The sequence below is a fragment of the Pongo abelii genome, chromosome 2 (assembly GCF_028885655.2).
Source record: "Pongo abelii isolate AG06213 chromosome 2, NHGRI_mPonAbe1-v2.0_pri, whole genome shotgun sequence".
Taxonomy (NCBI): domain Eukaryota; kingdom Metazoa; phylum Chordata; class Mammalia; order Primates; family Hominidae; genus Pongo; species Pongo abelii.
Genome location: NC_085928.1, coordinates 28,456,998 through 28,482,691, shown reverse-complemented (window position 1 = coordinate 28,482,691; position 25,694 = coordinate 28,456,998).

The window sequence follows — 25,694 nt, the reverse complement described above, 5'->3', positions numbered from 1 at the left end:
ACCAATTCAAATGTTAATCTCATCCAAAAATGCCCTCATAGACATACCCAGAATAATATTTGACTAAATATCTAAGCACCTTGTGTCCCAGTCAAGTTGACACATAAAATTAACTATTGTATATCCTCAATAATTATTGACTGGGATGTGCTTATTAGGGAGGGAGGCTTATTTGTGGACCATTTCTGAGGTCATGGACCAGGCCTATTCCTTCCAAAAAATAATTGTGCTTACTTTAATTATATAGTTGGACTATTTTAAATTGAAGGCATGACTTGAGGTTTTTTGGGTTATCTCATATTGTAGATTTAGGCTATACATATGAGCAACAGCTGATTTGTGACAATAGCCTCCAAGGCATATTTTTTTTTCTTCTGCTTTGCTCTTTACCAAGGCAAAATCCCTGGTAGTTCTATAGTTCTATGGGGTTGGAAGTGGTAGGCATGTTTACTTTTACTTCATTTTTACACTGAGGATATGGCACTTTGGGTATCTGGCTTTACAGCAAAGGATTCCACTACTAAACTGTCTACCTTGGGTTTTGAACTTTATTTCTTATAATCCACAAGGCTGAGAAAACTTAAACTTAAGTTCATTAGGTTGGGAAAATTATCTTGAGACTAAAATGTGTTCATTTCTGCTTACTTTTCTGAGTTTCTATCTATACCAATTTTGGGACTGAAAAATTGTTAACTATCTTTCCAGCTCTCTGCATTTGAAATAAGCTTAAAATACTTAATCTAGTATTTATACATTATTAAATATTCATGTTGCAGATTTTATATTTATTATACTATAACATGTAGTTTAAATTCTGAAGTGTATAACATAAATACCATGTCCAAACATTATATTTCTCCAAACAAACATTAGTAATAATAAAGTAATCAGTAATTGGATGAAAAAAATTATTGTATAGTATTCCATCACTTCAAGGTGCTGTACTCCTTATTTTTAGAAGATATTTTTATGTACTGTATTCTTTATTTAAGGTCATTAATAGTATACTTGTCAATACCCAACTTAATATAGTTTTAATAAGTTTAATTGTTGATGTCTATTGAATTTCCTTGTCAACTGGATTTTTCTAAAATCTATTGAATTTCTGGAGAATTTTCTATTTTCTAGAACTATCTGAATATTTAAGGCCTATATTGGAAAAAATGGCTCTACTTATTGCCTCCGTTATTTTAGTAGATGAGAGAGGAGAGAATGTTGATCAGCTACTAGCTATGGTTTAAAAACATCCTCTAAAAAACTGATAAATGATGACTCTTTTCGTCAAGAAAACCACACATACACACAGAATTTTACATTCAACTAGATTTTACATTCAATATAATTTTACATTTGACTGGATTTTACTTTCAATCTAATCATTTTTCAGGTAGTAGATTCAGGAAGGAAATACACACATAATTAATTAGAGGTAAATTCTGGCTTAGAATGATTTCTGATATCGTAGCTTAATGCTTCTATGATGCTACAGAATAGCTAAACGAGAAAGTGGTACGGGGCATTATTAGAAGTGAAGTGGACAGACATGAAAGAGATGCAAATAGAAGCTAAGGAAGCATTTAACAAACAAAATGACAAACAGAGGAAATACTATAGGAAATATTTTATAGGAAATAAAATAGGTGAAAACATGACGAATCAAGGAAACATTTTTTTTCTCCTTGAGGATAAGACCTCATTTGTGCTAATGTCACAAACAAGAGGAAAGTTTTTTATCAGTAATATAGTTAAAATAAATAGACTATGAATGTATGCATACATAACAATGTATACATTGTTAGAAATGAAATGTGCAAGTGCAAAATTGTCTTGTGCCTCTAGAACTTGCAAGCTAATTTATGTGGATTCAACCACAGAACTATTTGATTTCCTTATAAATTCAAGAGAAGGAATAATCATGCTGAAAGCAAATAATAAATCCAATAAATACTCATCACCTCTATGACATACAATGTTAGGTTTTTTTTCATTAAATATTATTAGAATATAAAACTTCGACATTTCTTTTCTTTGGCCTTGAAAGTTCTGCTTTCTGAAGACCTAAGGCAAATGGATCCCTCCTTTTTGAAGCATGTGGAAATGTGAAGTCATCTATGTCTATGGCAGAACCCCACTTGTCTCTCAAACTTGCACTGGCTATGAGCATCTCAATTTTATTTGCTGTACTAAAATGTCCTGGTATTGTGATAAACAGTGAACATGCACTTCCTAACAGCTGCTTTACCTCTCTCAACTGAAGTATAATAATAGACAGTGTCTTGATTTTTTCTTAGAAAATTTTCTTTTTCTTAGACCACCCCATTCTTGGAAATGTGTTTTTTAAACTCTGGATTTTGCCTTGGGTGAAGCCTGAAATTATTCTTTCTGACTTTCATTAGATTTGTTACAGCACTAACAACCATGTATTAACAAAAGGTTTCCAGCAGAGCTCATAGTCTGTTTTGCAAACAATTGGAGGACAAATTCTCTTTAAAAGATAAGAGCAAAACATCTAAGAAACAGGTTGATATAGCAACAGTTTGAAGAAGAAAGGGGACAAGATCTGATAAGGCAAATTTATTATCCATATATCAAAAAAAGGCAAATCTGTTTTCATCACCTCACTGAACAATATTTGATGTTTGCAGGCTAAGGTTAGTACAGAAGTCTGATATTCAGTCACTAGCCTAGGATAAAGTTCATAAACAACTGTTTCTCTTTTGTTTATTTTTTTCTTTGACAGCTTTACTTTCACACTGCTAGTTCCATGTTCAACTTTTGGGAACACATCAGTTGGTCTTAAAGAAGCCTCATTAGCAATGTCTTCAACAATAAGAGTTTTTTTTTAAAAAATATACTAACTCAAGAGTTAATTATAAGAAGATTTCAGTTTTGAGAAGAGTTCTTGCTACTCCAGGCTTTGGCCATTTTCCCCCAACATAATTCTCATCATTCTGCTGGGAGCAGGTGCATGGCGTGAAACTTGGGGAAGTCTAGGATTGCCACGTTCAGGTCAGAGAACAATGTGAGTAGACAGTGGTTGTGGGAGGGGAATGAGAATGGCATGAAACAGACCATACTACTCCCCACGAGGGCTTCCTCGGTACATCAAATAATGCAATCCAAAAAAAAACAATAACTCTTTCCTGGAGTTGCTATCTGTTATTCAGAGGAATGCAATGGATTTTAGTTTCTCTCAATTAATTTCACCTTTTTCATTTACTGTCCAAAGGGACAAAATGATGTGTCCCTGGCTACTCAGAAAGAGTTGAGCTATGCTTATAACGGCTTTAAGGTCTTCAGTAGACTATGTAGTGACCCAATAAGATTTTTAGAAATAAAATACAATGTTTTATAAATAATATAATCAATTTATTTTTATTCCATACCTTTTTTGTTTCAGAACTACTGTTAGTAAAGAAAGATAAGAAAGGTTATTTGCTAAGCTATTTAGAAATATAAAAAAAAGTTAATCCCAGAAATTAACATCAAAGAGCTTGTTGACTAGTTAGAAATAATTCATTCATATTCATTCATTCATTCATTCATTCATTCACCCATTTCCTCATTCGAGTGACAAAACTCTCCACACTTTTCTGATGTGTCAGGAATCATAATATGTGTTCAAGATGCAAGCTTAAGTAATAAATAAATATGTGGCATAAATTGTCTTTGAAAGAGTACACAGTCAGAGAATAAATTTATGAAAGACAGGCAGCATCATTATAGTGAAGAGCCATAATTCCATTATATTTGTATCTGACATTTTTCTCTCCTTACATCATTGCTCCAGGTGAACCTCCATAAAGGAGCAACATAGAGAACTAAGTTAACAAATATGCAAGAAGTTTTAATCCAGTATGTTTCTGCCAGAGAAGATATGTATCATGTATAATGGATTTGCTATGCTGTACAGAATTTGGTTGACTTAGCAAAAGGATGAAAATAGCAATTGTCACATCTTTGCTCCCCCCTCTACTTTTTACCTTTCTTGAATAAATGAAGCTGTTTGTTTATGGTCACCTGCTAGAATTTAATAACTAAGAATATTCTGGAACATCAGCAAATTTTCCCTGGCAAAGAGCATTCTGTGAGTGACCCTGCTGACAAACTTGTATTGTCCTAACTGTAGCACAGCTTGCATTTGTCACAGGTGAATGGGCTCAATTAGCAAGAGAGAGCGAGTGTTTCAATTATTTAAAAAAAAGCAAACGAGGAAGAAAATATTTTCTCCTTTATGAGTCTTAAAAGAGAGGTGACATTGTAGCATATAATTTTTTTCCTTGAGTTTCACAAAGAAGGTAACTAAAGCAGAAAAAAAAAAAACAGCGCCTTGTTTAGTATTGACAAAATGATTTGAAACAAAACTTCATGGCAGAATTCTCAAAAGACATTAACAGGGAGTAAAATTTTTCATGGGTATTCATGTGTTCTTGTACCTCCTAAACATATACTTCCTTGTTCTGCTTATTAAGATCTCAGGGAAAAAGTTAGGCATTTGCTTTGATTTATGTAACAAAGCAGATAACCCCAATTATGCCTGAACTTAAGCAATTTTGAAGAGATGTTACTTTTTTCAGTTTAGGAGGTAGTATTTAGTACAATGAAACAAAGGAAACTCTTAGTACATGATAGGTTGAAAGACAGTCTTAGCCGCTAACTAGTTAAGTGAGCTTTATGGGCTTGAATGTAGTGTGGACTATAAATTCTTAAAGTGTTGTGAACCAAATGTGATAGAACTGTGGAAGCAGTATGTCAGAAAACTTGATATTAGAAATGAGGAAGAAATTGGCATTTAAAATAAAAATCTGACTGTATCGTTTCTCAAGAGGAGTTGAATATTAAAGTTAGAATTAAGTCGTAAAGAGCAAGAAAACAACAGTGTTCTAGAGAGTAGTACAGAGATAGGTGAAAAGAAAAGACCTGAAAACAAAAACAAAAATGGAGATTGTGTGGAACAGCTTCCAAAGAACAATCATCCAGGCCTCCTTGCTTCTCTGTAACCTCTAATTCATGTATTCATCTACTTATCTATTTATTAACTCATTTAGTCAACGAGCCTTTACTTAACTCTTTTTAGATGTCAGGAACCAGAGTAGGTGTTAGCAATATATCAATAAATAAAGTATAGATCTATCCAAAGAAATGTCAATCTACTAGTGTATACAGACATTTAAACAAAGAATTTCAGAAAAGATTAACATACGTTGGGTTCTACAGTTAAGTAAAAGTACTACAGTAGAAGAAAGAATAGGGTTAACAACCGTCTAGTTCTAAACAATGAGCAATGTTAAGCAAGTGACACCTGCTACCACCTCCAACGGAGGAGACCCACTTCATGGAGGACAGCAAACAGTATAATACCTACCACCAGGAGCAGCACTCCCAGGATGTCAACTCACTGCCTGGCTTGCAGGTGTTGGGGTCACCAAGAAAGATAAGTCACATAGTCACTGGATGGACAGTGCATCCAGTGACAAAGCCAAGAGACAAAGCAAGATCATCTTCAGTTGTCAGGGTCAGTTCCCAGGGTCAGCAGTCTTGCCTTACAGCTCATGCAGGGGGATGGTCTGCATGCACCCTTCCTGTGCTGCAGGTGGAGAATCCCATTCCCTTCCCACTGGGAACAGATACATCAGTAGGGTTGACCAGGTACTACACTCTTAAGCATAACAAAAAGGCACACATCAAGCCCAGAAAGGGAAAGGTATTTCCAAGCAAAGAGACCTGCCCAGCAAAGGCTGTGAGGGCTTTTTAATCTCTTTGAAAATAAATGTTCTGAAACAAGAAAAGATAAGAACTTGTTCATAGCTTGTTTTTTAATGAAGAAGGAAAACTTGTCATCTGGGTTTAATGAGAAGATTCCACCTTCTACTCAGTACACAGCCACTTTTATGTGGCTAGGCAAGGGGTGACAAGGTGTGTATGACTGTCTTTCCAAACGTAGAAACTTGCCTGGTGAACAAAGAAGAGAAGAGACTTCTAGGCAAAAGGAATAGCATACGCAAAGTCAGAGAAGAGTGAAATGATGGCATGTTTGTCTATGGGTCTATACATGGTAATTTTTTGTTGGTTTATTTCCTACATATAAAATAAATAGTTAAGCCAAATACTTACAGTCAACTAATCTTTGACAAAACAGACAAAAACACCCTATTCAACAAATGGTGCTGGGGTAATTGGCAAGCCAAACGTAGAACGAACTGGATCCTTATATCTCACCTTATACAAGGATAAACTCAAGATGAATCAAAGACTTAAATCTAAGACCTGAAACCATAAAAATTCTAAAAGATAACATCAGAAAAACTCTTCTAGACATTGGCTTAGGCAAAGAGTTCGTGACCAAGAACCCAAAAGCAAATGCAACAAAAAGAAAGACAAATAGATGGGACTTAATTAAACTAAAAAGCTTCTGCACAGCGAAAGAAACAATAAGCAGAGTAAACAGACAACCCGCAGAATGGGAGAAAATCTTCACCAACTGTGCATCTGACAAAGGACTAATATCCAGATTCTACAAGGAACTCAAACAAATCAGCAAGAAAAAACCCAAAGAATCCCATAAAAAAATGGGCTAAGGACACTTTTGAGAATTGACAATTCTCAAAAGAAGATACACAAATGGCAAACAAACATATGAAAAAATGCTCAACATCACTAATGATTAGGGAAATGTAAATCAAAACCACAATGCAATACCATCTTATTATTACAAGAATGGCCATAATTTAAAAATTAAAAAATAATAGATGTTGGTGTGGATGTGCTTGTGGGAATGTAAACTAGTACAGCCACAATGGAAAACAGTATGGAGATTCCTTAAAGAACTAAAAGTAGATGTACCATTTGATCCAGCAATCCCACTACTGGGTATCTACCCAGAGGAAAAAAAGTCATTATATGAAAAAGACACTTGCTCATGCATGTTTATAGCAGCACAATTCACAATTGCAAAAATGCTAAACCAGCCCAAATGCCCATCAACCGAGTGGATAAAGAAAGTGTGCTTTTCTTTCTATCTATCTATCTATCTATCTATCTATGTATCTATCTTATAGTACAGACACCATGGAATATTATTCAGCCATAAAAAGGAACAAAATAATAGCATTTGCAGCAACCTGGATGGAGTTGGAGACCATTATTCTAAGCGAACTAACTCAGGAATAGAAAACCAAACATCTTATGCTCTCACTTATAAGTGGGAGCTAAGTTATGAGAAAACAAAGGCATAAGAATGATACAATGGACTTTGGGGACTCAAGGGAAAGTGTGGGAGGAGAGTGAGGGACAAAAGGTTACACAGTGGGTACAGCATACACTGCCAGGGTGATGGGTGCACCAATATCTCAGAAATCACCACTGAAGAACTGTTTCATGTAACCAAACACTACTTGTTCCTTAAAAACTGTTGAAATGACAATAAAATATAAAAATAATAAAATAAAATAAATAAATCAAGAAATGAAATAGCTGTATTAAAACTTACTTCAGTAAAAAGAATGGTGGGATTGACAATTTTTTGGTCCTACCTCCCCTCACCATAGTGGGGTTGGGCATGTGATCAAAGCCAATCATATAATTTCTTTCAGAAATTTGATTTTTAAAATATGCAAAATATGAAATGCTTAATTAAAAATGATGATTAATTTCACATCAGTATTAGAAAGTGACTATTTAAGGGTTTCTGCTATTGAAATTCCTGGACTTGTCTTTCTTAAGGTTTTGCTACTCAGCTTTTCTTCAATTCTGTGAACTATTTACTGTACTTCTAGCAAGTACCTTACCTTTCAACCTCTTTAATTACCTAGAGTTAGTTTCTCTAACTTTTAATAAAATGACATGAGATTCCTGGATCAGAGACAGAATATTTTATTATTGATGACACACCAAGCTTCATGAATATCAATTTATGTTAGTTCACCTTGCCTTCCAAGTCCCACAGGGACAACATGAAGATACCTGAGTAGATGCTGCAGATGGAATCAAACTTTCCCCCTATCTCAATGATTTATAATGGAACGAAATAAGTTTCTCACTGGTCACCTAGGGCACGGGAAGAAAAGGTAGGGATCAACACTTGCTTAGGCAGGGCAGATTGCCAGGGCAAGATAAACTGTCTGAATTCTCCTGAATGTGGACCCATTCCTTAAAGAATGACTTGCTGCTTGGAGGAGGCATTGTTCTTGCCCTCAGCCCAAACTTTACTTTATTAAGCCTTGTTGAGGGCAGAGGCAAGAAAAGATAAGAACTTTTCATAGCAGGTTTTTAATGAAGAGAAAAAACTTGTCATCTGGGTTCGATGAGAATATTCTACCTTATACTGTGTACACTATTTTAATAATATATGTATATTTTAAAAATGTAAAATTCTTGAAGAGGCTTATATCATATATCATAATAGCAGTATTATTGGCAGTCTGCTTTTCAGGCTGATGAATATAATTTATTCAGTATTTTCATTATTCTGGTGTCATTTTAGTCCTTAGTAATTTTTTAAAATTATGTTTTTCTTTTTCATTGTAAAAAAGTATACAAAATGAAAACTTGAAAGGACAAAGTAATTAGGTAGGATGAAACTGCATACAAGAAAACATAATTTCAGAGTAATGTAGTTGACTATGTTTAAGATAAAGGCATTTAACTCTATTTAAGAGAATGCAATTGATTATATTGCGTTATTCTGCAATAATATATATCAATACATATTCAATATATCACATTTTGAAACTTATTAAATATAATATATTTAGATATATTTGTGTATTAAAAATATTTAACAAAATATAAGCATACAATTTAAACTAAATTTACAGCTTCATCCTTAAAAGTTCGGTGAATATTCTTCTTTAATACAGTGCCCAGGAAAATACTTCAGCAGTCTGAGAAAGTCAAATTTGTGTGTGTGTATGTGTGTGTGTGTGTGTGTGAGAGAGAGAGAGACAGAGAGTGTATGCAGCATTCTACATAAAATAAATAATTATAAAAGACAAAGTACATTAGCAACACATGTAAAGTAATCAAGTCCTTGGTTGATAGACATAGTCAGCTCATAGACTATAATCTCCAAAATATATACTGGGAATATCCTTACATATCAAATAGGATATTCAATCAAGTTTCATTAAAATTTACTATTACAAAATTTTGTGCTGGCTTTTTCCCTCATATTCATTAATCAATCAAACAATAAACCAATTAGGTTTTCTAGTTTCATTTGTTTATAAGTAGAATCTATTCTAGGCACAGAGATACAGATGTAAAGAGATATAGACAGGTCTTCTCATGAAGCTGATTTTCTAGAGGGAGATGTAACCAGTAATAAAGCATACAAGCATTTACTATCACTTGTGAAAGTGTGAGTTTAATAAAGAAAAAACAAACGGTAAAAAAATGGAACATAAAAGAGGTATGCACTTTTTTAGGTAGCATGTCAGGGAGTCTTTCTGAGAAAGTAATATTGAGCAGATACCTGCAGGAAGAGGGGGAGAAAGCCAAGTGAAGTACTTGGGGAAAAGACTTTAAATAAGCCAGCATGGAATAGAGCCAATAGAAAGGAGAGGTTGATCATGGAATACTATGCAGCCATAAAAAAGAACAAGATCATGTCCTTTTCAGGGACACGGATGGAGCTGGAAGCCATTATCCTCAGCAAACTAACACAGGAACAGAAAACCAAACATTGCATGTTCTAACTCATAATTGGGAGCTGAACAATGAACACATGGACCCAGGGAGGGGAACATCACACACTGGGGCCTGTCAGGGGGACAGGGGGAGGGAGAGCATAAGGATAAAGAGCTAATGCATGTGGGGCTCAATACCTAGGTGATGGGTTGATAGGTGCAGCAAACCACCATGGCACACGTTTACCTATGTAACAAACCTGTATGTCCTGCATATGTATCCCAGAACTTAAAATTAAATTAAATATAAAAAAGAAAAAAAAGAAAAGAGAGAGTGATGGGAGATGAATTCATAGCTATTGGCAGTCACATCCTGGGAAGTGCTGTTGATTATGGTATAGATTTTGGAATTTATTCTGATTAAGATGAAAAACCATTAGGGAATTTTGAGCAAGAGAATAATGCTATTTTACATTTTGAAATTATCAATCTGGTAGCACAATTGAAAACAGAATGCCAAAAGTTAAGCATAAATACAGGGGCTTGAGTCAGGAAGCTAACAAAGTAATCCAGACAAGAAATGTAAAAGGGCTTGAGCAGAGTTGGAATTGGTGAGTAGTGGCAAGTGATAAAACTCATAGGGCTTGTTTGTGATCTGGATGTGAGTATAAACGAAAGAGAGGCAATAAAAGATGATACTTGGGTTCTTGTCTTGAGCAACTGAATAAATGGCATGACCACTTACCCAGATGAGAAAAACTTGGGGAATAGCAGTTGATATAGTTTGGCTGTGTGTCCCCACCCAAATCCCATGTCAAATTGTAATTCCCATGCTGGAGGATGGGCCTCATGGGAGGTAATTGAATCATGGGGCAGACTTTCCTCTTGCTGCTCTTGTGATAGAGTTCTTATGAGATCTGGTTGTTTGAAAGTGGGTAGCACTTCCCCCTTTGCTCTTTCTCCTACTGGCCATGTGAAGATCATGCCTGCTTCCCCCTCCCCTTTCCCTTCTGCCATGATCGTAAGTTTCCTGAGGCCACCCCAGCCATGTCTCCTGTACAGCCTGTGGAACTCTGAGTCAATTAAACCTCTTTTCTTTATAAATTACCCAGTCTCAGATAGTTCTTTATAGCAGTGAGAGAACAGACTAATATAGCATTTAAGGGAGATAATAAAAATTCTTGATCTGGATAGGTTACTAGTGTCATGTGAGTATTAGATTTCCAAGTGGAGAAAGTGTGAATAGAGAAAAGGGTAAAGAAGTGAACCTAGAGGCACTGCAACAGTTAAAGGTGATACATAGCAAAAAAGACTAAGAAGGAGCAACAAGTATAATAGGAGGAAAAAGAAGACATATATTGTCCTAGCCAATACATCCAGTTTGGGTTTGGTAAATTAAAGCTCACATGGCAAATCCCGTCTGCTGTTTTGTATGGCTGTTGAGCAAAGAATGTGTTTTACATCTTGAAATATTTGAAAGAAGAATGTGTTTACATTTTTACACATTGAAAGAAGACTAATATTTATTGACACATGTAATTTATATGAAATTCAAAACAGTGTCTATGAGCAAAGTTCTAGTGGAAGATAGCCATACTTACTCATTTGCATATTGTTGATAGCTGCTTTTGTGCTACAATAACTGAGTTAAGCAGTTGCAACAAAAGCTAGTTGATCCATAAAGCCTAAAGTATTTATCTGACTTTATACAGAAAAAGTTTACCAACCTTTCTGTTAATCACTAAGAGAAGAATATGTTTCAAGAAGGAAGTGGTAATCAAATGTATCAAATTCTGCTAGAAGGTAAAGCTAGAGGAGGAGAGAGTTGACCCTGGAATTGTCAAGAAAGAGATAACTGATGGCCATGTCAAGAGAGGGTTCTGTGGATTGGTGAGGAAAAAGGCCTAATTGGAGTGGATTGAGGACAGAATGGAAATATAGGAAGTGAAGATGCAAAATTTTTAAGAAAATACTTCTTCAAGAACTTTTGCTATAAAGGTTAATATAGTCTGGTAGCAACTAGAAGGAACATGGATTCAGAATAATATATCACTGTATATTACTCTACATATTACTATATATACTTTTTAATTTAAGTTTTACAACAATCCTGCAAGTCAGGTCCATTATAGAGAGAAGAAAGTGTGTCTTGAAAAATTATGTAACTAAAACTTGTGAGAAACAGAATGATTGTTAAAGATTATGGTGATAATTATTACAGATGTCTAAACAAAGTATTGGCTGAAGCATAAAACAAAACATGTAGAAAATGTTGCAGATGCAATTACATTTCAGATCTTCCATACGCTATTAAGTATTTACTTTCATATGAAATTATCTTGGGGAAGATTTTTATTGACCTGGCAGATTCCTTCTAATTATTTTTATATGAATATATATTCATAATATGAATATATTATATTCATATATTCATCAAGTATATAAGCACATACTTGATATATGGAAATATATATTTTCACTATTACCATTGTAAACTAAACATGGTAAAATGGATCCAGTTAAATGAAGAGAAACTATCAAGGAAAGAAACAACCAGGAGTTTTTGTTTAATGTAGAGCTTGCTCCACAATAGTAAAATTGTTACACTTAATTTATTTATAAATCACAGGCAATGTAGGACAAAATGGATTTATGCATATGATCTCTTACTCCTGAAGATCAATGGAAAGAAAAGGAACATAACCATTAAGATAATAAACGCATTCTGTGACCTCACATGTATAAAAGTTCTGGCCAAGAGCTGCAAAGCCTTTAATAATAACTCCCATAGAAGACTCCTATGTAACAAATATCAGGATCCTTGGAATTTCAATGAGCCTACTAAAGAGTGAGGTCATGAACTTGAACCTCTGTAATGTATAGAGGTATCTAGACTTTAAGTAAAGCCTTTGGGGAAGAGTATTATAGGATTGAAGCTGTCAGGAGAGATCAAGCACTGTCTAATGAACCAAAAAAGCTCTACTAAAGCCGACACAGATTAACTATCTAGGAACAGTACACCCTGTCACAATTACTTGAGGCAAAAATAGTTAGCAGAAGTAGATAATGTAAAGAAGTTAAGTGTAAACTGAAACTGGCTTACACCAACTAAAACTTTTTCATTATTACTAAATATTTATTGAGTAGCTGCTTGAGTAAGGCATTTAGGTTGTAAATAGTTAAGTTACACTGTCCCTTTTCTGGGTGATAGGACACTCCAGTTAGGCTTCTAACATCATGACGTGTATCAGCAAGAAGAATCAAGGTCCATACTAAACCTCAAAAGAAAGCAATGCCATATCTTTTACAGGAATAAACTTTGAATGCAGATTCTGGTATTTATATTCTATTTTCCTCAGGTGGTATCCTTCCCTCTTCTCTGGAAAGACTACCACCTTCTGAGGACTCAACCTTCTCTGTACACAAGATTTAAGATGGGCTGATACTCAGTGAACTCTGCCCTTTCTTATCACCCTCTAAACCATGGGAGATGAAATTTGACCCAGGCTTCATCACAAGTTAAAGTATTCTTTTTCTGGGTACAGTGACTGAGCCAGTTATTAAAAACTATCTTTTTTTGAGCCAGTTGCAGTCTTTCCCTGGGGTTTCATACTTTGAGTATAATAGAAGATGATGTAATCTTGAAGTTACTTTCAGTCACACATGCCCCCCAGCCTCAACCTCCTGTCATGTTGAAGCTGTAGGAGAAGGTCATCAAAACTCAGCATCAAGAACGGGAGAGTGGAAAGTCAGACGGCATCTTTTCAGTCCTTTGACTCATCACTGTCCTTCCCAGTTGTGTGAATCAAGACACCTCTCCTCCTTCCCCTACTTTTTCTTCATAAGCTAGTTTGAGTTGAGTCCTGACTACCATATAGGCAGTGATTTGTCAAGAGCTTAACTACAATTGTGATTAATAATACGGAAATAGAAAGAGGCACTATACAATGTTTTGATAATGTGTGTGAGCCTGTATAAGCTAAACACAAGTTTCTAAGTTTCAGACATCTTGAGAACTAAGGGGAACTTTTTAAATGCCTATTTTTAAGTGCTTCATTATATAAATGGGTAAAGTCACAGAGGACTGGTGTGTCTCCCATAGTCAAACAGCCAGTCATTAGAGGACCTGAAACTCAGACCTTCTACCAATAGTTCAATAACCTTTCTCCTATGTTGCTGTGACAGTGATGGATTTCAACATTGGCTAGAAAACTATATTATTATTGAAATCTGCAGTTACGTCTGGACAAAATAAATTATTATATCAATAAATTCAATATCTACATTACTCGGGGAGAAAGATAGTCCTCTTTAGTGGACTTGTTTCATAAATATAGGACAACAGGAGAGTAAAGAAAAAGAGAGTTGATGGAAAGAATACCTTGAACATAAGTATTTGTCAATTACCAAAAACAAAAAATGCATTCACTTTTTCACTCAGCTCATCATTAGTTCTATTGATTCCATTGAAACTGTGATAGCAAATATACAATATTATCCATAAAATATTCTGTCAGTTTTTGGGTCACCAAATTTCAATGTCATCCAGTCAGTCAAATTAAAGGTGAGAGAGTTCCTGAAAGCTGGTACAGTGCAATGTACTTATTAATGTAATTTTAAAACGCAGTTTGGTTGTGTGGATATAGCTGGTTAAAACATTTGAGACATAGTGCAAAAACTAATCATAGGCAATGGGAAATGACTGCAATGAATAAAATACATTCACAGCAAACAGTAAAAATATTATGTAACAAATTTCAGTGATGGAATAGTACTAAGTTAGAAATGGGTTTTGTCAAATGGTCAAATACCTTCTTTTTTTTTTTGAGACGGAGTCTTGCTCTGTCGCCCAGGCTGGAATGCAGTGATGCAATCTCGGCTTACTGCAACCTCCGCCTCCCGGGTTCGAGCAATTCTCCTGCCTCAGCCTTTCATGTAGCTGGGATTACAGGCGCCTGCCACCACACTCAGCTAATTTTTTGTATTTTTAGTAGAGATGAGGTTTCATCACGTTGGCCAGGATGGTCTTGATCTCTTGACCTCGTGATCTGCCCACCTCAGCCTCCTAAAGTGCTGGAATTATAGGTGTGAGCCACCACGCCCGGCCCAAATACCTTCTTATACAAATAGGGATAGTAAATGAGACTTCAGTATTCATTGTCAAATTGATAGTTGAAATACTAGGTTTTGGAATCAGTTGGGAAACAGCATGACTTCTTTTAACACCATTTCTTCAAAACCCATCATCACAAACTACCCTCACTCAACACAAACATGTTCAGGGGCTGAACTGCCCAAGTGTACCACAGCAAGGATGCAGGGGCAGGGAGTAAGAACGTTAGTATTAAACCACATGATCTCGCCTTCATGTGGAATCCAATAAAGCCAAACTCAAAGCAGAGAGTAGAATGATAATCGCCAGAGGCAAGGTTGGAAGAAGACTGGGGAGATGCCAAAGGATACAAAATTTCAGTTAGATAGGAGGAATAAGTTCAGGATATCTGCTGTATAATGCGATGACTACAGTTAATAATAATGTATTGGATTTCTGAAAATTGCTAAGAAATTAGATTTTAAATGTTCTCACCATAAAAATACGTATGATAGATAATATATGCCATTTAGTTTGATTTAGCCATTCTACAGTATATAAATCTTTCAAAACAATATGTTGTTCATAATAAATATATGCACTTTTTGTCAATTAAAAATTAATTAATTTTAAAGAGAAAGTTAATGTTGAATCCAGAATTTCTACCTTCACTCTCAGTAGTCCCTACTGGGCTATGTCTACTTCAAAGAGAGCAGAACATGGGGAAGAAACTTCTTTATTTTCCCTGGGTTGGAGAAGAGTCAAATAGGTATGAATTATGTTTTTTAAAAAATTAAATAAAAAAAGAACCTGGGTAGGATATAGAAAAGATGGAGACAAGTCAAGAGAGAGCAAATAACTGAATGGAATTTTTTTTTTTTTTTTGACAAAAGAAAAATGATTTTGGTTTATTTAGGAATTTTTCCACTTACAGTAAAATTTTATTGTATTTTAAGAAAAACCGCAATTTACAACACTTGGTTTCCTAAAAACCAAATCGTGTGTATATGTATGCATGTACGTGTGTGTATATATGTGTATATGTATATGTGTGTATATACATATAATGTGCCTCCCAACTGTTTAAGAGCTATTTTTTTTTTTTGAAAATTCTGCAATTTCTTTTCTTTTTTCTATTATTATTATACTTTAGGTTTTATGGTACATGTGCGCAATGTGCAGGTTAGTTACATATGTATACATGTGCGATGCTAGTGCACTGCACCCACTAACTCGTCATCTAGCATTAGGTATATCTCCCAATGCTATCCCTCCCCCCTCCCCCCATCCCACAACAGTCCCGGAAGTGTGATGTTCCCCTTCCTGTGTCCATGTGTTCTCATTGTTCAATTCCCACCTATGAGTGAGAATATGCAGTGTTTGGTTTTTTGTTCTTGTGATAGTTTACTGAGAATGATGATTTCCAATTTCATCCATGTCCCTACAAAAGACATGAACTCATCGTTTTTTATGGCTGCGTAGTATTCCATGGTGTATATGTGCCACATTATCTTAATCTAGTCTATCATTGTTGGACATTTGGGTTGGTTCCAAGTCTTTGCTATTGTGAATAATGCCGCAATAAATATACGTGTGCATGTGTTTTATAGCAGCATGATTTATAGTCCTTTGGGTATATACCCAGTAATGGGATGGCTGGGTCAAATGGAATTTCTAGTTCTAGATCCCTGAGGAATCGCCACACTGACTTCCACAAGGGTTGAACTAGTTTAGAGTCCCACCAACAGTGTAAAAGTGTTCCTATTTCTCCACATCCTCTCCAGCACCTGTTGTTTCCTGACTTTTTAATGATTGCCATTCTAACTGGTGTGAGGTGGTATCTCATTGTGGTTTTGATTTGCATTTCTCTGATGGCCAGTGATGGTGAGCATTTTTTCATGTGTTTTTTGGCTGCATAAATGTCTTCTTTTGAGAAGTGTCTGTTCATGTCCTTTGCCCACTTTTTGATGAGGTTGTTTGTTTTTTTCTTGTAAATTTGTTGGAGTTCATTGTAGATTCTGGATATTAGCCCTTTGTCAGATGAGTAGGTTGCAAAAATTTTCTCCCATTTTGTAGGTTGCCTGTTCACTCTGATGGTAATTTCTTTTGCTGTGCAGAAGCTCTTGAGTTTAATTAGATCCCATTTGTCAATTTTGGCTTTTGTTGCCATTGCTTTTGGTGTTTTAGTCATGAAGCCCTTGCCTATGCCTATGTCCTGAATGGTAATGCCTAGGTTTTCTTCTAGGGTTTTTATGGTTTTAGGTCTAACGTTTAAGTCTTTAATCCATCTTGAATTGATTTTTGTATAAGGTGTAAGGAAGGGATCCAGTTTCAGCTTTCTCCATATGGCTAGCCAGTTTTCCCAGCACCATTTATTAAATAGGGAATCCTTTCCCCATTGCTTGTTTTTCTCAGGTTTGTCAAAGATCAGATAGTTGTAGATATGTGGCGTTATTTCTGAGGGCTCTGTTCTGTTCCATTGATCTATATCTCTGTTTTGGTACCAGTAGCATGCTGTTTTGGTTACTGTAGCGTTGTAGTATAGTTTGAAGTCAGGTAGCGTGATGCCTCCAGCTTTGTTCTTTTGGCTTAGGATTGACTTGGCGATGCGGGCTCTTTTTTGGTTCCATATGAACTTTAAAGTAGTTTTTTCCAATTCTGTGAAGAAAGTCATTGGTAACTTGATGGGGATGGCATTGAATCTGTAAATTACCTTGGGCAGTATGGCCATTTTCACGAATTGATTCTTCCTACCCATGAGCATGGAATGTTATTCCATTTGTTTGTATCCTCTTTTATTTTCTTGAGCAGTGGTTTGTAGTTCTCCTTGAAGAGGTCCTTCACATCCCTTGTAAGTTGGATTCCTAGGTATTTTATTCTCTTTGAATCAATTGTGAATGGGAGTTCACTCATGATTTGGCTCTCTGTTTGTCTGTTATTGGTGTATAAGAATGCTTGTGATTTTTGTACATTGATTTTGTATCTTGAGACTTTGCTGAAGTTGCTTATCAGCTTAAGGAGATTTTGGGCTGAGACAATGGGGTTTTCTAGATATACAATCATGTCGTCTGCAAACAGGGACAATTTGACTTCCTCTTTTCCTAATTGAATACCCTTGATTTCCTTCTCCTGCCTAATTGCCCTGGCCACAACTTCCAACACTATGTTGAATAGAAGTGGTGAGAGAGGGCATCCCTGTCTTGTGCCAGTTTTCAAAGGGAATGCTTCCAGTTTTTGCCCATTCAGTATGATATTGGCTGTGGGTTTGTCATAGATAGCTCTTATTATTTTGAGATACGTCCCATGAATACCTAATTTATTGAGAGTTTTTAGCATGAAGGGTTGTTGAATTTTGTCAAAGGCCTTTTCTGCATCTATTGAGATAATCATCTGGTTTTTGTCTTTGGTTCTGTTTATATGCTGGATTACATGTATTGATTTGCATATATTGAACCAGCCTTGCATCCCAGGGATGAAGCCCACTTGATCATGGTGGATAACCTTTTTGATGTGCTGCTGGATTCTGTTTGCCAGTATTTTATTGAGGACTTTTGCATTAATGTTCATCAAGGATATTGGTCTAAAATTCTCTTTTTTGGTTGTGTCTCTGCCTGGCTTTGGTATCAGGATGAAGCTGGCCTCATAAAATGAGTTAGGGAGGATTCCCTCTTTTTCTATTGATTGGAATAGTTTCAGAAGGAATGGTACCAGTTCCTCCTTGTACTTCTGGTAGAATTTGGCTGTGAACCCATCTGGTTCTGGACTTTTTTTGGTTGGTAAGCTATTGATTATTGCCACAATTTCAGCTCCTGTTATTGGTCTGTTCAGAGATTCAACTTCTTCCTGGTTTAGTCTTGGGAGGGTGTATGTGTTGAGAAATTTATCCATTTCCTCTAGATTTTCTAGTTTATTTGCGTAGAGGTGTTTGTAGTAGTCTCTGATGGTAGTTTGTATTTCTGTGGGATCGGTGGTGATATCCCCTTTATCATTTTTTATTGCATCTATTTGATTCTTCTCTCTTTTTTTTTCATTATTTTATTTTATTTTATTTTATTTTTTTTAACAGTAGTTATTTAATGATGTAAAGTATTTTACTTATTTGCCTTTTCTATTTTTCTTTTTATTATTATTATCATTATTATTATTATTATTATGATACTTTAGGCTCTATGGTACATGTGCGCAATGTGCAGGTAAGTTACGTATGTATACATGTGCCAATGTGGTGCACTGCACCCACCAACTCGTCATCTAGCATTGGGTATATCTCCCAAGGCTATCCCTCCCCCCTCCCCCCACCCCACAACAGTCCCCGAAGTGTGACGTTCCCCTTCCTGTGTCCATGTGTTCTCATTGTTCAATTCCCACCTATGAGTGAGAATATGCGGTGTTTGGTTTTTTGTTCTTGCGATAGTTTACTGAGAATGATGATTTCCAATTTCATCCATGTCCCTACAAAGGACGTGAACTCATCATTTTTTATGGCTGCATAGTATTCCGTGGTGTATATGTGCCACATTTTCTTTTTTTTTTTTTTTTGAAAAGTCAGTTTATTCAATTAAATTTGTGGTACAAATCCAAATTAAGATTCTTATTTCATTATATTATGTCTTATATTAGGGCTTAAGAAATCTAAAGAGGATGCTATAGACATATCATGTATACATTAAAAGAAAAATTAAAATAACTTCAAAAACTAGAATAAAAAAATTAGGCCGGGCGTGGTGGCTCATGCCTGTAATCCCAGCACTTTGGGAGGCCAAGGTGGGTGAGTCACTTGAGGTCAGGAGTTTGAGACCAGCCTGGCTAACATGGTAAAACCCCATCTGTACCAAAAATACAAAAAATTAGCTGGGTGTGGTGGCATGTGCCTGTAATCCCAGCCACTTGGGAGGCTGAGGCAGGATAACTGCTTGAACCTGGGAGGCGGAGGTTGCAGTGAGCTGAAATAGTGCCACTGCACTCGAGCCTGGGCGGCAGAGTGAGACTCCATCTCAAAATAATAATAATAATAATAATTTAAAAGATTAAAAAACCAAATTCCAACATTTATTGTAGTCAACACATAAAATACATATATAGGTTTGGTAAAAATATATGCATACAAAGGAAATATTTATATATAGAATAAAACCATCATATCTAAAACTAAGGCAAATCAAACTGAATACCAAATCTTTGGTAACAAAAGGGAAAAGGTTTCCACCAATGTAAATATATACTTGGGGACATTTATTTTCTCATTTCAGTTATCATTTTCAAACTATGCTGTATTTTCTGTAAAACCCATTTTTCTTTTTTTTTTGTTTTTTTTTTCTTTTATTATTATTATTATTATTATTATTTTACTTTAGGTTTTATGGTACATGTGCGCAATGTGCAGGTAAGTTACATATGTATACATGTGCCATGCTGGTGCGCTGCACCCACCAACTCGTCATCTAGCATTAGGTATATCTCCCAATGCTATCCCTCCCCCCTCCCCCCACCCCACAACAGTCCCCAGAGTGTGATGTTCCCCTTCCTGTGTCCATGTATTCTCATTGTTCAATTCCCACCTATGAGTGAGAATATGCGGTGTTTGGTTTTTTGTTCTTGCGATAGTTTACTGAGAATGATGATTTCCACTTTCATCCATGTCCCTACAAAGGACGTGAACTCATCATTTTTTATGGCTGCATAGTATTCCATGGTGTATATGTGCCACATTTTCTTAATCCAGTCTATCATTGTTGGACATTTGGGTTGGTTCCAAGTCTTTGCTATTGTGAATAATGCCACAATAAACATACGTGTGCATGTGTCTTTATAGCAGCATGATTTATAGTCCTTTGGGTATATACCCAGTAATGGGATGGCTGGGTCAAATGGAATTTCTAGTTCTAGATCCCTGAGGAATCGCCACACTGACTTCCACAAGGGTTGAACTAGTTTACAGTCCCACCAACAGTGTAAAAGTGTTCCTATTTCTCCACATCCTCTCCAGCACCTGTTGTTTCCTGACTTTTTAATGATTGCCATTCTAACTGGTGTGAGATGGTATCTCATTGTGGTTTTGATTTGCATTTCTCTGATGGCCAGTGATGGTGAGCATTTTTTCATGTGTTTTTTGGCTGCATAAATGTCTTCTTTTGAGAAGTGTCTGTTCATGTCCTTCGCCCACTTTTTGATGTGGTTGTTTGTTTTTTTCTTGTAAATTTGTTGGAGTTCATTGTAGATTCTGGATATTAGCCCTTTGTCAGATGAGTAGTTTGCGAAAATTTTCTCCCATTTTGTAGGTTGCCTGTTCACTCTGATGGTAGTTTCTTTTGCTGTGCAGAAGCTCTTGAGTTTAATTAGATCCCATTTGTCAATTTTGGCTTTTGTTGCCATTGCTTTTGGTGTTTTAGACATGAAGTCCTTGCCCATGCCTATGTCCTGAATGGTAATGCCTAGGTTTTCTTCTAGGGTTTTTATGGTTTTAGGTCTAACATTTAAGTCTTTAATCCATCTTGAATTGATTTTTGTATAAGGTGTAAGGAGGGGATCCAGTTTCAGCTTTCTCCATATGGCTAGCCAGTTTTCCCAGCACCATTTATTAAATAGGGAATCCTTTCCCCATTTCTTGTTTTTGTGAGGTTTGTCAAAGATCAGATACTTGTAGATATGTGGCATTATTTCTGACAGCTCTGTTCTGTTCCATTGATCTATATCTCTGTTTTGGCACCAGTAGCATGCTGTTTTGGTTACTGTAGCCTTGTAGTATAGTTTGAAGTCAGGTAGCGTGATGCCTCCAGCTTTGTTCTTTTGGCTTAGGATTGACTTGGCGATGCGGGCTCTTTTTTGGTTCCATATGAACTTTAAATAGTTTTTTCCAATTCTGTGAAGAAAGTCATTGGTAACTTGATGGGGATGGCATTGAATCTGTAAATTACCTTGGGAAGGATGGCCATTTTCATGATATTGATTCTTCCTACCCATGAGCATGGAATGTTCTTCCATTTGTTTGTATCCTCTTTTATTTTCTTGAGCAGTGGTTTGTAGTTCTCCTTGAAGAGGTCCTTCACATCCCTTGTAAGTTGGATTCCTAGGTATTTTATTCTCTTTGAAGCAATTGTGAATGGGAGTTCACTCATGATTTGGCTCTCTGTTTGTCTGTTATTGATGTATATGAATGCTTGTGATTTTTGTACATTGATTTTGTATCCTGAGACTTTGCTGAAGTTGCTTATCAGCTTAAGGAGATTTTGGGCTGAGACAATGGGGTTTTCTAGATATACTATCATGTCATCTGCAAACAGGGACAGTTTGACTTCCTCTTTTCCTAATTGAATACCCTTGATTTCCTTCTCTTGCCTAATTGCCCTGGCCAGAACTTCCAACTCTATGTTGAATAGAAGTGGTGAGAGAGGGCATCCCTGTCTTGTGCCAGTTTTCAAAGGGAATGCTTCCAGTTTTTGCCCATTGAGTATGATATTGGCTGTGGGTTTGTCATAAATAGCTCTTATTATTTTGAGATAAGTCCCATGAATACCTAATTTATTGAGAGTTTTTAGCATGAAGGGTTGTTGAATTTTGTCAAAGGCCTTTTCTGCATCTATTGAGATAATCATGTGGTTTTTGACTTTGGTTCTGTTTATATGATGGATTACATTTATTGATTTGCGTATATTGAACCAGCCTTGCATCCCAGGGATGAAGCCCACTTGATCATGGTGGATAAGCTTTTTGATGTGCCGCTGGATTCTGTTTGCCAGTATTTTATTGAGGATTTTTGCATCAATGTTCATCAAGGATATTGGTCTAAAATTCTCTTTTTTTGTTGTGTCTCTGCCAGGCTTTGGTATCAGGATAATGCTGGCCTCATACAATGAGTTAGGGAGGATTCCCTCTTTTTCTATTGATTGGAATAGTTTCAGAAGGAATGGTACCAGTTCCTCCTTGTACCTCTGGTAGAATTCGGCTGTGAACCCATCTGGTCCTGGACTTTTTTTGGTTGGTAAGCTATTGATTATTGCCACAATTTCAGCTCCTGTTATTGGTCTATTCAGAGATTCAACTTCTTCCTGGTTTAGTCTTGGGAGGGTGTATGTGTTGAGGAATTTATCCATTTCTTCTAGATTTTCTAGTTTATTTGTGTAGAAGTGTTTGTAATATTCTCTGATGGTAGTTTGTATTTCTGTGGGACCGGTGGTGATATCCCCTTTATCATTTTTTATTGCATCTATTTGATTCTTCTCTCTTTTTTTCTTTATTAATCTTGCTAGCGGTCTATCAATTTTGTTGATCCTTTTAAAAAACCAGCTCCTGGATTCATTGATTTTTTGGAGGGTTTTTTGTGTCTCTATTTCCTTCAGTTCTGCTCTGATTTTAGTTATTTCTTTCCTTTTGCTAGCTTTTGAATGTGTTTGCTCTTGCTTTTCTAGTTCTTTTAATTGTGATGTTAGGGTGTCAATTCTGGATCTTTCCTGCTTTCTCTTGTGGGCATTTAGTGCTATAAATTTCCCTCTACACACTGCTTTGAATGCATCCCAGAGATTCTGGTATGTTGTGTCTTGGTTCTCGTTGGTTTCAAAGAACATCTTTATTTCTGCCGTCATTTCGTTATGTACCCAGTAGTCATTCAGGAGCAGGTTGTTCAGTTTCCACGTAGTTGAGCGGTTTTGAGGGAGATTCTTAATCCTGAGTTCTAGCTTGATTGCACTGTGATCTGAGAGATAGTTTGTTATAATTTCTGTTCTTTTATATTTATTGAGGAGAGCTTTACTTCCAAGTATATGGTCAATTTTGGAATAGGTGTGGTGTGGTGCTGAAAAAAATATATATTCTGTTGATTTGGGGTGGAGAGTTCTGTAGATGTCTATTAGGTCTGCTTGGTGCAGAGCTGAGTTCAATTCCTGGGTATCCTTGTTGATTTTCTGTGTCGTTGATCTGTCTAAGGTTGACAGTGGGGTGTTAAAGTCTCCCATTATTAATGTGTGGGACTCCAAGTCTCTTTGTAGGTCACTCAGGACTTGCTTTTTGAATCTGGGTGCTCCTGTATTGGGTGCATATATATTTAGGATAGTTAGCGCTTCTTGTTGAATTAATCCCTTTACCATTATGTAATGGCCTTCTTTGTCTGTTTTGATCTTTGTTGGTTCTTCTCTCTTTTTTTCTTTATTAATCTTGCTAGAGGTCTATCAATTTTGTTGATCCTTTCAAAAAACCAGCTCCTGGATTCATTTATTTTTTGAAGGGTTTTTTGTGTCTCTATTTCCTTCAGTTCTGCTCTGATTTTAGTTATTTCTTGCCTTCTGCTAGCTTTTGAATGTGTTTGCTCTTGCTTTTCTAGTTCTTTTAATTGTGATGTTAGGGTGTCAATTTTGGATCTTTCCTGCTTTCTCTTGTGGGCATTTAGTGCTATAAATTTCCCTCTACACACTGCTTTGAATGCATCCCAGAGATTCTGGTATGTTGTGTCTTGGTTCTCGTTGGTTTCAAAGAACATCTTTATTTCTGCCTTCATTTTGTTATGTACCCAGTAGTCATTCAGGAGCATGTTGTTCAGTTTTCACGTAGTTGAGCGTTTTGAGGGAGATTCTTAATCCTGAGTTCTAGCTTGATTGCACTGTGATCTGAGAGATAGTTTGTTATAATTTCTGTTCTTTTACATTTACTGAGGAGAGCTCTACTTCCAAGTATGTGGTCAATTTTGGAATAGGTGTGGTGTGGTGCCGAAAAAAATGTATATTCTGTTGATTTGGGGTGGAGAGTTCTGTAGGTGTCTATTAGGTCCGCTTGGTGCTGAGCTGAGTTCAATTCCTGGGTATCCTTGTTGACTTTCTCTCTTGTTGATCTATCTGATGTTGACAGTGGGGTGTTAAAGCTCCCATTATTAATGTGTGGGAGTCTAAGTCTTTTTGTAGGTCAGTCAGGACTTGCTTTATGAATCTGGGTGCTCCTGTATTGGGTGCATATATATTTAGGATAGTTAGCTCTTCTTGTTGAATTGATCCCTTTACCATTATTTAATGGCCTTCTTTGTCTCTTTTGATCTTTGTTAGTTTAAAGTCCATTTTATCAGAGACTAGGATTGCAACCCCTGCCTTTTTTTGTTTTCCATTTGATTGGTAGATCTTCCTCCATCCTTTTATTTTGAGCCTATGTGTGTCTGTGCACGTGAGATGGGTTTCCGAATACAGCACACTGATGGGTCTTGAGTCTTTATCCAATTTGCCAGTATGTGTCTTTTAATTGGAGCATTTAGTCCATTTACATTTAAAGTTAATATTGTTATGTGTGAATTTGATCCTGTCATTATGATGTTAGCTGGTTATTTTGCTCGTTAGTTGATGCAGTCTCTTCCTAGTCTCGATGTTCTTTACATTTTGGCATGATTTTGCAGTGGCTGGTACCGTTTGTGCCTTTCCATTTTTAGCGCTTCCTTCAGGAGCTCTTTTAGGGCAGGCCTGGGGGTGACAAAATCTCTCAGCATTTGCTTGTCTGTAAAGTATTTTATTTCTCCTTCACTTATGAAGCTTAGTTTGGCTGGATATGAAATTCTGGGTTGAAAATTCTTTTCTTTAAGAATGTTGAATATTGGCCCCCACTCTCTTCTGGCTTGTAGGGTTTCTGCCGAGAGATCTGCTGTTAGTCTGATGGGCTTCCCTTTGAGGGTAACCCGACCTTTCTCTCTGGCTGCCCTTACCATTTTTTCCTTCATTTCAACTTTGGTGAATCTGACAATTATGTGTCTTGGAGTTGCTCTTCTTGATGAGTATCTTTGTGGCGTTCTCTGTATTTCCTGAATCTGAATGTTGGCCTGCCTTGCTAGATTGGGGAAGTTCTCCTGGATAATATCCTGCAGAGTGTTTTCCAACTTGGTTCCATTCTCCCCGTGACTTTCAGGTACACCAATCAGACGTAGATTTGGTCTTTTCACATAGTCCCACATTTCTTGGAGGCTTTGCTTGTTTCTTTTTATTCTTTTTTCTCTAAACTTCCCTTCTTGCTTC